This window comes from Amia ocellicauda, chromosome 5 (genome assembly GCF_036373705.1).
Source record: "Amia ocellicauda isolate fAmiCal2 chromosome 5, fAmiCal2.hap1, whole genome shotgun sequence".
Taxonomy (NCBI): Eukaryota; Metazoa; Chordata; class Actinopteri; order Amiiformes; family Amiidae; genus Amia; species Amia ocellicauda.
The window spans coordinates 29,128,764-29,143,982 of record NC_089854.1 but is presented as its reverse complement, the minus strand read 5'-3'; positions in this window follow the sequence as shown (position 1 = coordinate 29,143,982).

Genomic DNA, 15,219 nt, shown 5'->3' with positions numbered 1-15,219 from the left:
AATACTTCCGGTACCACGAGCATGGCCAGGGAGACAGGCAGAGATTAGAAAGTTTAACACGTGGTTGAAATCTTGGTGTATTGAAGAGGGTTTTAGGTTTATGGAGCATTGGTCTCTCTTCTGGGATGGATGGGACCTGCACAAACCGGACAGTCTACATATAAACAGAAGGGGGGCTAATGCATTGGGAGAGCATATGTGCAGAGTAACTGAGAATCTTTTAATCTAGGGACCAGGGGGGCAGGGAGCTCTGACAATGGGAGATGTTTCACTGAGGAAAGAAAGGGAAACTGCTAGTAGGAAAGTCCTGAAATGTTTGTACCTCAATGCCAGGAGTATAAGGAACAAGATGTTAGACCTAGAAGCCACAGTGCTAGTGTGTGACTATGATGTTGTAGGAGTGACAGAAACATGACTTACAGAAAATTATGGGGATGAATACAAGTTGAAAGGATACACACAGTTTAGGAGGCACAGGCAATATAGAAGAAGGAGTGGGGTAGCATTATATGTGAAAAATGACATAGAAGCAGAATAACTCAAATTAGATCCCAGTAACGGAACAGAATCTTTGTGGTCAAACTTTTGAACAAGAGATCAGGAGGATTAGTGGTAGGAGTGTGTTACAGACCACCCAACTCAGATATTCAGTAAGATGTTGCATTGTTATCAGGACTGCATGTAGCAAGGATGTACTGTTATAATGGGGGATTTCAATTTCCCAAACATAGACTGGGAAATCTCAGTCGGGACTACAGAAGCAAAAATATAAATGGTTGAGATGGTAAATGACTGCTTTCTAACTCAATTTGTCAGGGAACCAACCAGGGAGAGTGCATGCATTGACTTGATATTTTCAAATGACCAAGATAGAGTCACAGGGACACTAGTTAGAGAACCAATGGAAAACTGTGATCACAATATGGTTAGCTTTGAGGCATTCTTTCAAAAAACAAGGACCGAGTCTAAAACAATGATCTACAATTTTAGAAAAGCAAACCTTGAAGGTATGAGGCGGCACTTAGAAGAGTTATACTGGAGCACACTGAATACAGATTCAGTTGAAAATGGATGGTTATATTTTAAGAATATACTATTTGAGGCTCAGGAGAAATTTGTACCAGAACTTAGCAAATTGAGGAACAAAAAACATTGGCCAAAATGGTTTAATGGTTTAGTATGCAAAAGAATATCAAGAGAAAGAAAATGTTGTATAGTGCATACAAAAGAGATGGAGATTAAACAAAATACAAGGAATATGTTGAGCTGCAAAGAGATCGTAAGTAAGGGATCAGGAAAGCAAAGAGGGAAGTAAAAAGAAGCATAGCTCTTGGAGCTAAAACTAATGCAAAGAGCTTTTTTCAATACTACAACAGCAAGAGGTCAATAAAGGAGGAAGTGAAACAGATAAGGGGCAGAAATGGAAGTATCTTGGAAAACGAACAAATGTGGCAAATGTTCTAAATGAGTATTTCACAGAGGTTTTTACAAAAGAAAAATGGATAACATGCCACAGATCAACAATCAGTCCAGTCAAATCCTAAGAGAGATCAGAATAAATGACGAAGAGGTACTAAAGGGATTAGCAGAATTAAAAACAAACAAATCAGATGGTATATTTCCAACAGTACTTAAAGAAATGAGGGAAATTATTTATAGGCCGCTAACTCAATTATTCCAAATGACACTTAGGACAGGGGATGTGCCAACTGACTGGAAGACAGCAAATGTCATACCAATCCACAAGATAGGGGACAAAACTGAGCCAGGAAATTACAGACCAATCAGTCTCACCTGCATCACCTGTAAAATGTTGGAGAAAATGATTAGACAGAAAATCAAGGAGCATCTTAATGAAAACCATATTCTTGGAGATAGTCAACATGGGTTTAGACGAGGCAGATCATGTCTTTATTAGAATTTTTTGAACATGCAACTGCAGCTGTGGATCAGGTGAAAGCACATGATATGATATACTTAGATTTTCAAAAAGCCTAAGACAAGGTTCCGCACCAAAGACTGATCCTCAAATTGGAAGCTGTAGGCATTCAGGGTAATGTAAGTAGATGGATGATAACTGGTTGATGTATAGGAAAAAGAGGGTGTCGATAAGAGGAGTTGCTTCTAACTGGAGTGAGGTTGTTAGTGGAGTTCCACAGGGATCAGTACTAGGGTGTTACGACCCCAAGTGGCTGATGTAAGGGGATAAGGGGGACGTAACACTGAACACACAAATGTAGTAGTGGGAGAGTGAGGTAAGTGCAAAAACCAACACTAAGTCAACTATTTTTATAAGAAGGGTTTATTTACAAAGGGGAGGGGAGTATATACAAGTATGTACAGTATTCCAAAAACAGACGTGATGATAATAATAATACAAATAATAAACAAATATACACAGAGGAAAACACCCTGGGCAGTGTCGGCTAATACTAAAACAAAATAAAACCTAACTATGCTAGTCTAGAAGGAAATCCACTACCTGACTTGTATTTCTGGAACAGACCCTAACTGTCTACACTAACTAAACTATAATACCCTGACAACTCATACAAAGGGGTGATCACCGCCCCTACCTAAATACCTAATGTGCCAGACAACATATCTCCCTACGTGTAAACGTGTAAACCCATGGGTATCTCACCTATCTACCCGTTCTCCCCTGAACAAAGGTCAATAACAGATACAAATGTGACAAAACCAAAACAGAGAAGAAAACAGTGGGTATTTACACAAGGAAAACACAATCAATCACAAATGTACTTTTTTACACAAACAGACAGGGTAGCAACACGAAATGGCATTGCAATTGATCGGCTCCCGAAATGGGGGAATGACAAGGTATTTAAGCAGTAGTTGGAGACATCAGATTGGACAGGAACAGCGCCAAACTGCGGAGTTGAGTAACGGGGACGAGAACCAATCGCAGCTGGACACCTGTGTAAATTAGGGATAAGGAGGAGAACAGAACACAGAGCACAACGCAAGTACACGTACACGCACTTACGTAAGGGCACGTAACATAGGGCCTTTGCTTTTTCTAATCTATATTAATGATCTGGACTCTGGGATAGTTAGCAAACTTGTCAAATTTGCACATGATACTAAAATAGGTGAATCAGCAGATACAATTTCGGCAGCACAGGCTATTCAAAGGGACTTGGATAATATTCAGTTGTGGGCCGACACCTGGCAGATGAAATTCAATGTGGACAAGTGCAAGGTAATACATGCAGGTAACAAAAATGTCCAGTATAATTACACTCTGGGAGGAATAGAACTAGATGAAGTAACACATGAGAAAGACCTAGGAGTCTATGTGGACTCACTTTCTCCATCCAAACAATGTGGGGAAGCAATAAAAAAGGCAAACAAAATGTTAGGGTATATTGTCAAAATTGTAGAATTGAGAACAAGGGCAGTAATGTTCAGACTGTACAATGCACTAGTTAGAGCTCATCTGGATACTGTGTGCAGTTCTGGGCTCCACACTTCAAGAAAGATATCGCTGCTCTAGAGGCAGTTCAGAGGAGAGCAACCAGACTTATTCCAGGTCTGAAGGGAATGTCCTACTGAGAGACTGAGGAACTGAACCTTTTCACCCGGGAACAGAGGAGACTACATGGGGACTTGATTCAAGTCTTCAAAATCATGAAGGGCATCGACCACATCAAACCAGAGGAGCTTTTCCAGATCAGCAGGGACACACGCACCCGGGGACACAAATGGAAATTGGGCTTCAAGGCATTCAAGACGGAAAACAGGAGGCACGTCTTCACACAGAGAGTCGTCACAATCTGGAACAAACTCCCCAGCGATGTGGTAGAATTTGGGAACATTTAAAGTCAGACTGGAGAGGATCCTTGGATCACTCAGTTATTAATGGACACCAAACGAGCATGATGGGTTGAATGGCCTCCTCTCGTTTGTAAACTTTCTTATGTTCTTATTTAAAATAGTTTAAAGGTAGTTATTCTGAAAATACAATGCTATGGTTTGTTTTTATTAGACTTTTTATTTTGTGTTCACATTATTGTGCACTACAAAAAGAAGATTCAAAATTTGGCATCAATTAATGCTGAGTTAACAGAATACTTTTTTATATGAAAGGCTGCGCTTCAGCAATGCAGCATCAAAAGTTTACTTGTCAGTAATAGATTTATATGCTGCTGGTAATTTGCAGCATCGTATTTCTTAAGTCTTGGGAATGGGTGACCAGTATAAAAATGACCCTCCTGTTGAAAGTGATCTTTTATGGCTCTTATTTTGGATTTGTGACAAAATAATTTCCATATTTACTTGAGAACATGCATTAAAATATTTTCTCTTTGCCAATAAGTAAATGATATCATATACAAATGACTCTGGCAAATGACACTTCCCAATATAGAAACACATTCTAGTGTGATGACTAGTGATTATCATTCTATATTCCCTTTATAAAAGCTGTGATGAGAAGTTTAGAATCCTTTTACAAGTTTACAGCTGTGCTTAGTGTCCTCACAGGTTGCTTATTTGATCTACACTCTTATTGTAAAATAAGAGCAATATTGGTATTAAATGCATGTTATTGCATTATATGATACTGTTTAAAATTAAATTAAAGTTTGTGTTTAAACTCTTTTTCTATTTTTCATCCAGGTAATGATCATTCCCCTACATCATTTATCTTGGAAGGTAAGTTATTTAAGATAATTGCAGTTAAACTTAATGAGAAACGTCTTTTGCAAAAGCAAAAACTTTGTACATCTTATGAGATTGTGCTTTCTTTTAATGTGTTAAATGGTGTTAATTACAGTTCTGCTTTTAATACATTCATTTTTTTAATTATAAAAAACATCAGATACAATTTGATTGTGACATTACAATGTTCAAAAAACTCCCAGACAAAAGTAATCATAGTAATTAATATAGATTTGATATGAATACGTAATGAAAGGAAATATTTAGTCAGGACTAGAGAAAGTATTGCATCCCATACTAGTACATAAAAATGAAGTTTGACTTGTTTCAGTTTGTATTTTGATTTGTGATGGGATTCTGTCTATCATGAGGTGAATAATATTTTTTAATGATATAGTATTTTAAATGAATTAACACCTAGGGTTTTATAATGGTTCCTAGGTGTGTATGCAACTAATGTATTGCTTCACAATATTTGAAGATGTTTCCTGTGATGATTTGTGTGTATTTATATATATATATATATATATATATATATATATATATATATATATATATATATATATATATATATATATATATATTTATTTATTTATTTAATGAGTCCTTTATGACATTTGTTTTCCATGCACATACTACATCAGTTCATGTGTATACAGGGTTGGTTTGAGTGCACACTATCTAGTGTATATTTGAAGCATACAATGTTGACGAGTATAAACTGTGGGTGTGTGCAAATACAAACAATATAGATCTTGTAAAATATATATGTACATTATACTGGTTTGTATATATACTGTGTTGGTTTGTTTGTGTGTTAGTTAAAGTATTAGTCTGAGCTCATACTATCTTAAATAATGTTTGTTAATGTATACCATAAATGGTACTGGTTAATGTATACGAGTGTCTTGCTTTGGGTGACCTTGACTTCCAGAGGAGACATACCACAGAGAAGCCGGGGTGGGCTCTCTACCAACCAGTAGAACAGGAGGGGCAGAATGTTGTTCTTATTACTAATGTTTCATGTGAATTATTTTTAAAGTATTTATATGAACATGTTTACATTATGTGGACTTCTGTAAGGCATGTCTCATTGGGAAGCCTTTCTAGTGCCAATGATTTGTAGCCTGGATTGTAATAGTCAACATAATCAGTATTCTCAAAGAAACTCTTTCTGTCAATTTTCCTTTGTCCAAAGAGCTCATTGTTTTCATGGAAATGAATAAATGTGAAGAAAAACAAATTACATGATCCAATAATTTACTTAATGATAATAGGTTGACGATCCTTCCAAGTACATGATTCTAAATTCAGCTTAATGGGCGGCCAGTGATAGTTCAACATGATGTGTGGCTGTATACACTTGTCTAGGCAAATTCTCTATTTTTGATCTGTCTTGCCGCACACAGCCCTTCTCATGGGCATATGCAGGAGTGCAACCTGAGAAAATGTCCACATGCTCCTCAGCTTCCTCCAGCTCATGCTCTGCCTTCCTGAACTTGGAGAGATGGGCATTGGCCTGTTCCTCCTGGTATGGAGATATACAAATGATAAGCATTCAGATAAAAGAAGAGAGACCTAGTTTCCTTTCATATCATGTCTTGTGTCATATAATATATGAAACCAGTAGTTTTGTCATTTATTTGCATTGGTCTTTATGTAGCTTAATTGACCTTGTTACTAAATAGTTTTTTCCACGTTTCCACCGGCTTAAGGGTCCGGACGCGTCTGTGTTTTGTGGCCGGTTAACTATCTGCTGCTAGACGTGGCCTTAAGTGTCCGTCACTCCACTGAGGAAATACTTCGCTTTCAGATGGAGTGAAATCCACGTACAGAAACAATGACTGCTTGCAGTTAATATCCGAGTGTATTAAAACCTTGGATTTCACAATCTAGTTAAAAATAAACTGAAGGATAATAATCAGATCGGTAGCAGCCGATTTTATTAATATTTTATGAACAACTGGACAGGGTTTCAGGCTGTCGTATTATGAATGGTGTGCAGAACTATGAGGAGCCGTTAGGGACATTATTCACTCCGTGGTACATACACTATACTGAGACGCATACACTACATACTGAGACGCATACACTATACTGAGACGCATACACTACATACTGAGACGCATACACTACATACTGAGACGCATACAAATACTGAAATGCATCCAGTGAGATACTTCCGTATACAGTGAGATTTCACATACGTTTACACCGAGATTTGACTTCCGTTTACACTGAGATTTTTAAGATACAGCGGGAGGTTTATTAGCCAGGCCAGGGGTTTATTTCTTTAAACATCCATTCTTGTCTGGCAATACATCTCACTAGAATGAGCTCTGTCTGAATAAACAGCTGTCTCCCGCGACGAGTATATGCATAATTACAATAATGTTGCCCGGCTATATAAGTGTATTGGTGCAGTCCAGTACAATATCGTGTTGTTTCTATTGATCCCCCTGTGTCCTTCCCCTGAGCTCTAACTGTGACTTCACATCTTGTCTGCAATGATCAGCTCACAAGCATGTAGGACCTGGATTTACTGTATTTGTTCTTATGCGCTTATGTCATTTTGAACTTGTAATTTGTACTATTTTTTGTAGAAACCCCGGGCTTCTAGTGGAACATGATTACATTTCATTATTATTATATATTACTATTATTTATTTATTAGCAGACGCCCTTATCCAGGGCAACTTACACAACATAGGAGCATTATAAAAGTGCAATACAGTATACAATTACAGATCAAAAAATAGTACAAATTACAAGTTCAAAATGCTATATTGTAGCTGGATGATTAATGGTGAAACGTGCATTTTGTATCAGCTGTAACGTGGCCTGGTTAAGGACGTCTGCTAAGTAAATTACAAATAATACGGAAAAAAGTATTGTTTGTAGTTACAAATCTGCAGAAAGAGTAATAAGTTGTGTCATTTAAAATATATATATACTAGCACAAATGATACTAAATAGCAAATAAGTATTGTTATTGTTGCACATGGAAACTTATTCTTATGGGGACGTGCTTGTCTGAATATAATGTTGTCTATACACGTTTAGCTCTTCCTAATATCTCTTAACAGAAACGTATTCATTACGCTGTTTACGATCATCTAAAGCAGAAAGAATAAAATAGTCCTTTGTACGTCATGTTCTATCGCTCTGATCCTCCCATAAGAGGGGATGGACTTCACAATGGCCTGGTTTTACAAAAAAGCTCTGGGATGTGTCTGGCACGGCATGGACGCTTAACCCAGTGGAACCGAGGCATTAGCTTCCTTTGCCTTATTTGTGCATATAATTAGCTTAGTAAGCAAAACAGATACTGATACTTACAGGCCGCTATCTCAAATATTCCAAATGACACTTAGAACAGGGGATGTGCCAAGTGACTGGAAGACAGCAAATGTCATTCAATCCACAAGAAAGGGGACAAAACTGAGCCAGGAAATTACAGACCAATCAGTCTCACCTGCATTACTTGTAAAATGTTGGAGAAAATGATTAGACAGAAAATAAAGGAACATCTTATGAAAACCATATTCTCGGAGATAGTTAACATGAGTTTAGACGAGGCAGATCATGTCTTACTAATCTATTACAGTTCTTTGAACATGGAACTGCAGCTGTGGATCACGTGAAAGCACATGATATGATATACTTAGATTTTCAGAAAGCTTTTGATAAGGTTCCACACCAAAGACTGATCCTCAAATTGGAAGCTGTAGGCATTCAGGGTAATGTAAGTAGATGGATTATGAACTGGTTGATGTCTAGGAAACAGAGGGTGTTGATTAGAGGAGTCGCTTCTAACTGGAGTGAGGTTGTTAGTGGAGTTCCACAGGGATCAGTACTAGGGACTTTGCTTTTTCTAATCTATACTAATGATCTGGACTCTGGGATTGTTAGCAAACTTGTCAAATTTGCAGATAATACTAAAATAGGTGGCTCAGCAAATACAATCTCGGCAGCACAGGCTATTCAAAGGGACTTAGATAATATTCAGTTGTGGGCTGACATCTGGTAGATGAAAGACTGAGTAATACCATTAAATAACATATTTTCTAACACAAACTCAAACAGAGAATATACATGTCCCACAAAAACTTTGAATTGGCCAAAGTGTTGTGGTCTGTTGAATGGGTAAAGTTAGTTGGGAGCAGGGTTACCAACCATCCATATCTTAATTTCACCTTGTCCGTAAATCTGTAAAAAAGTTTGACGGTCTGCAAAAATGTCCCATTACTACTACTTCCTTCATTGCTACATTTCTGACTGCCATCAAACTTTCCTCTGATGAAGAGTGTAGATAGGTCAATGTGCCTGACAATCAAAAGTGTGAACCAATCAACTACACACTTAATATCTGATTAACGATAGCTAACAGTATCCAAAAAGTTGTGAAAATCAGGTTGTGAAAGTGCTCCTTTCAATTGGCTTGGACAAAGGACCCTGACTTTATGCAATGGATATGTATGGACAAAGATAACTGTAAAAATGAATACAGTATGTGGTGCAAAAAGTAATTTTTTATTGCTCCTGGTGGTGTTAGGGGTGTGTGGAGCCATACCAGCATGAAGCATGATGCAGTTTCTAAAGCTAGGAGACAGAGGTCAGGAATAGCTCATTTCCTTGTAAAAGAGGCTCCTAAGAAGAACAGTTTGAATCAATAATTAACAGAGACAGAATTGAAAATGTTTAATTTTGTCAATTTTGAACAATTTACCTCTGGATGATGTGAGTGAATTCTTCGGGGACTGGTTTTCTGACTCAAAAATAGCTAAAGATGTCAGGTTTAAAAAGCAGAGAAATCAGCTGTCAACAGAAATGCTGAATGGGATATTGACAATGAAACAGTGAAAGATAGCAAAAGCTTCTGATGGTAAATGATAAATGCTGCAAATATTACCATATATGACCACAAAAGCCAACAGGGTAGCTCCACACCATAGGGTGAGTATATATGTTTGTTTCATACTTTTTAAGACCAAAATAGGGGTGTCATTAAAAAATAGGGCATGTCAGTAAAAAACAAATTCCAAATTAGTTAGTCATGTCAGTAAAACCACAAATTTATGTTTGGCAACCCTGGTTGGGAGTGATAATCATTGTGTTATGGTTGATGGGGTTGTGTTAATGGGCCAGACTAAAAAAACCTGCACATCATATAGGTTTACCAATATTTTTTTTAAATATTAAAAACAAACAGCCAATGTTCCAGCTGTCACCTCTCAGAACCAGGCAAGGTAAAGCAGATTGTAATTAGGACAGGTGTGCTGTAAAACACTGCTGGATTTGATCTATAAAGCACTATAGGGAAAACCACAGAGATACTCACATCACAGAAGAAATTCCACAAAGACAGGAAGAAGGATGCAAGTAGGATGTTTTTATTTAGTGCTGAAGTCAATTTTTACACAATAAGATTCATATTGTATGAATATTTTGGGTACACACACTTGTTTTCTCTTCATTCTGCTGCATCCTTGCCCTTTAAAAACAAACAAGGAAATGAACAAAGCAAATCATAATTCCATTAAGATTTCTGTGCTTTTTATAGCTATATTTAATAGAAAAAATATACAAAGATTATTTATTTTTTGCAAATATTTGAAACTATATAAAAATATATATTTTAAGGACAAGTTCTTAAACATGTTCTTCTGTATTAGTAGGAGTGTAAATAAGTAAGCAGTGTAAGTAAAGTCTGTGATTTCCCTGTTCTGTTGATCAGATTTCTAACTTTCAGCTAACTGTCACCAAAACATGGTAGATGTCTGAAGCCTATGGAGTACAAAAGCAAATCAAGTAATTAATGTGTTCAGTAGTGCCTTCCTATAGAAATAATAGCTGTGAAATAGCGAGTTTAACACATTTTTACTTAATTTAGTTCAATTAATGGGAAATACCTTGCCAGCATCACGGCTCTTGGCCCTCAGCTTGTTGACCTGGGATTCAGAGATGTCCGCACGCTCCTCAAATTCTTCCAACTCATGCTGCACCTTCCTGAACTTGGAGAGATGGGCATTGGCCTGTTCCTCCTGGAATGAAGATATAAAAATGTATGAACAATAAACATGCCTTGTGTCAGATAATACATTAAACCAGTTTTGTTTTACATTTATTTCCATTGGTCTTTATATAAATTGAACTTGCTAATGAATTATTTAGCTGGCTTTATTTGTGAAAATAATGAGTGGGCAATTCATTTTCATGTGTACAATGTCACTTTGCCTCTGCCATGTGATCATTCTTGAACACTAGTGAATGAGGCCTTTAACACAGCCTCCTCAGCCTGTCTCTTGTAAGCCTTCACTTTGAGCTGCAGCTTGTCAACCAGATCCTGGAGTCTGTTCACATTCTTCTTGTCCTCCTCAGCCTGCAGAGACAACAGATGACGCATACTTAATATAGATCATACATGTGTATTTAACCTGTCTAAAAGACGATACTCGATGTAGTTAGTTCTGTTATACCCATCATTATATTACCTGGTAGGAGAGCTCCTTGACTTCTCTCGTATTTACGTACACCTTTTATAGCATCGGCTCCTTCACTCGCTCCCTCAGGGTCTGGGACACAGCGCTTAAGATGCCACCGGAGAACCTCTGCCCCGCAAGGGAAGGGAACGAGGGAACAAGTGTGCGATTTGGGACGCAGCCTGGGACGCAGCCAGACTCAGAGTAGGCAATTGCCTAGGACCTCGGGTTTGGAGGCAGGGCCTCCATAACCATAACATCCCTATACGCTAGTCCACCAATCAAGACGGGCAGCAAAAGTCTAGGCTCTTGTCCATTGGATATAGATGTATTGTCACTCACCTGTAGTAAAACCAATTAATGTCACCGTTTCAAAGTGAGTTGTAACAGTTGTTTTTGTGCACGTTTTGATATTCTTTTACCTTAATTATTTATCTAATCAATCACATTATTTCTTTACTTTCAGCGCACTTCTCTTTTACATATTCACGTATAGTTTAATTTAGCGTGAGTGCTAATTACTAGATTGATTGGCTTGGCTCTGATTGAGTGAGACTCCTATACCAGGTGTGGTACCTTTTCAAAAGGAACTTGCTTTGTATACCGGTAGCTGCTGCTGAAACGGTCTCCCTGCTCTTATGGAGGCTGGTTCTGTGTGCTGTGTGTTTAACTGTGATCGCCCTGTTTTAAAGTGTAGAGCTGCTGCTAAACGGTCTCCTTGCTCTAATGAAGGTGCTGCCCCTGGTCTGTCCTGTCCGGTGTTTGCGATCTGCCCCGTCTGCCTGTTGATGCAGCTGCGCGGTTGCCGGAGCCCGCTGTGCCTCACTGATCCGAGCTGCTGCGGGAAAACTATAAGCGCAACGCGAAAAGTGCTTTTATTGTGTTCATTAGCGATCTTGAAGTGGGCAGCATTTGTGGGGGTTTTAGTATCTGTTTATCCTTTTATGGTGGGTGTTTTATGGTTTGTATTGGGGGAATCACTTTCCACTGGAATTGGCTTTAATAATTGTGCTCTTTAGCACCCCTGCTTGCGGGTAGCGGGTAGTGGTGGTATTGCAGCCAAAATCTGCAGGCAGAATTGGCTATAGAATTGGATCTGAAAATAGGCTAAAAGAGTACTAGAGGCCCCTAGAAAAGAGTAAGTGGGTTTGGGCGGTGGCTCAGTTAATCTTACAGTGACTAGCCTGGTTGATGGGGTGCTTCAGACCCTAATTGTGTATCCCCTATATTTGATTTTTAAATTTGTAATGGTTTCAATATTTTAATATCATTTTAAACTTGCAATACCTTGTCCTTTTATTCCTTGGTGTTTTAATAAACTTGTATTGTTAAACTGAATTAATCTAAACTGAAGGTGGTGTCTTCAGTGGCGTAGCTGGCTACACAATTGTAACCCTCGCTACAGGGTCTCACCCTCTGAATGTATGAAGAGATCGGGTACGATGAACAAAATGCAAAAATGCAACTTCTGTGCAGCTGACTGACTTTTAGCCAGTGACTTACGATGGCGCCGAAGCGAACACATCCTTCAGGGGCTGCTTAGCGGAAGGCTTACAGAAAATAGACTGTCAGCCCCCCCACCCCGCTCCTTCCGGAGATATCACCGTCAGCCCCGGGGTGAGGTGAGGTCTAGCGACGCCCCTGCAAAATACTAAAGTGAAGAAGTTTGTATTCAAAGAGCAAACACTAGAGCATTTTTTAATGTTACAGAAAGGTATCTCAACTGTCTGTATATCTTCTAAATTCCGCTGGTGTTTACAATACTGCTCTAACAATACTTAATTTTAGTTTTCAAATCATAAATAGTTATTTTTATTGAAAAATAAGCATACAATTTTATGAAAAAATGCACTATTCTTTCTCCTTCGTAGTTTGTCTTTCACTTTCACTAGCAGTTGATTTGTGTATATATTGCATATTTAAAGTATTGTACAGCAGTACATAATGATTATATCTTTTGTCTATTGGATCCATAGGATGGGGAAATCCTGTCCATACCCAGCTAGGAAAAAACCATAAAGGCACTGATGTTCGTTTACTGGAGTGGTGTCCAGGAAGTGTTCATCTGTAATTATTTTTTGGAAATGTTATGTTGTCTTGTGTTTCCTTTTTTAAAATTATGTTATTTTACTGTATATAGTAGGTAGAACTGTTTGTTATCCCAACTAGTGGGTGGGGGTGTTACTGTAAATAAATTACTGAACAAATTACTGCAAACAAAAAAAAAAATCTGGCTGCCTTAATTTTTAGTCAGTGTGGCTTTTAGTAATTTCTAATTAAATTATAATAAACTAACTTAAAAATTTAATCAATTTAAGTTAACATTTTAAAGTAATGGGGAAAAAACCATAACTTACTGTACAAATGTAGCCTATCTAATGACATTACTTGTTTTAAACACTACCTGTTGTAGGATCAATTATGAGGTTTCTAAAGACCAGTGGTGCGTCAGAAGAACTACAGGGCAAAAGAGAGAGAGGAGCAAGAGAGTGGCCTTGAGGCAGAGCATCAACAGGGCAAAGAGAGTGAAGACCTGGAGAGTGATTGTGAGGAAGAGCACGGAGAGGGCAAAGAGAGTGAAGACCTGGAGAGTGATTGTGAGGAAGAGCACGGAGAGGGCAAAGAGAGTGAAGACCTGGAGAGTGATTGTGAGGAAGAGCACCGAGAGGGCAAAGAGAGTGAAGACCTGGAGAGTGATTGTGAGGAAGAGCACGGAGAGGGCAAAGAGAGTGAAGACCTGGAGAGTGATTGTGAGGAAGAACATCAACTCAGTAAAGAGAGTGAGCGGCCAGAGAGTAGCCATTAGGTCGCAGGCAACAGTAGTGAGAGACTGGAAGTCATTGAGTCTGGAGGAGACAATGCCATACTTAAACTTCTTAAAACATGTTTGCGCTCCACTATGACAGAAGAAAGTGTTTATGGCGGCGCACCTGTACTCTGTTGATGTTATTGATGAATTTGGCGTCACAACAGGAGACTTGCATTCACACACAAACTCCTACATATCGGCGAAACATCTGATTTCCAATGAACAGTTGTGGCTTATTTGTAGTTGCTAGTTTCTTCCAATGATAAATGTAACCACTGAGTTTTTTAGTCGGTGCATCAGTTTGTTTTTAATGTGCACCACTACACACAACCCAGCTAACACACAATGTTGCCACAACGTAGCAACGTAATTCAACATTGTGGCAACGTTGTGTGTTAGCTGGGAAGTGGACGCTGAATAAAATATTTACATCGATCTGTTGTTCACCCAACCATTGATCCACCCGCTAACAGAAAACGCCTCGGTAAGGGCGTCTGCCAATAATAATAATAACAACTACACAGCTGTCATCAATGGCGGCTTCAGTTTTCATGTAATTTTTCTTTTTTTTTCTTCTACACATATTTGTAACCACTACGAAGTATAGGCTTGTAGTTTTGTGTCAGCGGGGAGATTAATGCTGTGGATTTATAGCATGGCGCGCCAGATCACTGTATTTGGGCCGGATTAAATCAAAACTTTGACCCACCCGCTAATAGCAACCTACATCACAGCGCCCGCCCATCCCGGGAGCCACGCCCCCAGAACAGGCTCCTCCCCCTCGCAGCTCCTCATATTGTAGAGCTGAGCTGCGAGATTCAGTCCTGCCCATAGACTGAAACCAAATGGAAACTTCAAAACTTTGGTTATGAAAAACATCACAAGTTTCTATGCATGGGTGGTGTTTGCAAAAATATCATGATACATACATTAGTGATACATGATGTGCGGGCAAAGCAGACATATGTATCCAAATAAAGGCATTGAAAAGTACAAGAATTCATATATTTAAAATAAGAGCAATAATAGTTACTTAATTGAACCCTTAATTGAATGAATCATTTGCTTACATTTGACTTTTTAAATTGTGTAACTGGTAAAACGTTGGTTCCTTATTTATTATTTATACAATAAAATGTGCATGTACATTTTTCTTTAAAATGAGTCAAGATGTGAAGAAATGTGTGAGTATTAGTGTTGAGGGAATAGATCAGATGGTTACATATTTTTTCTAAATACACAATG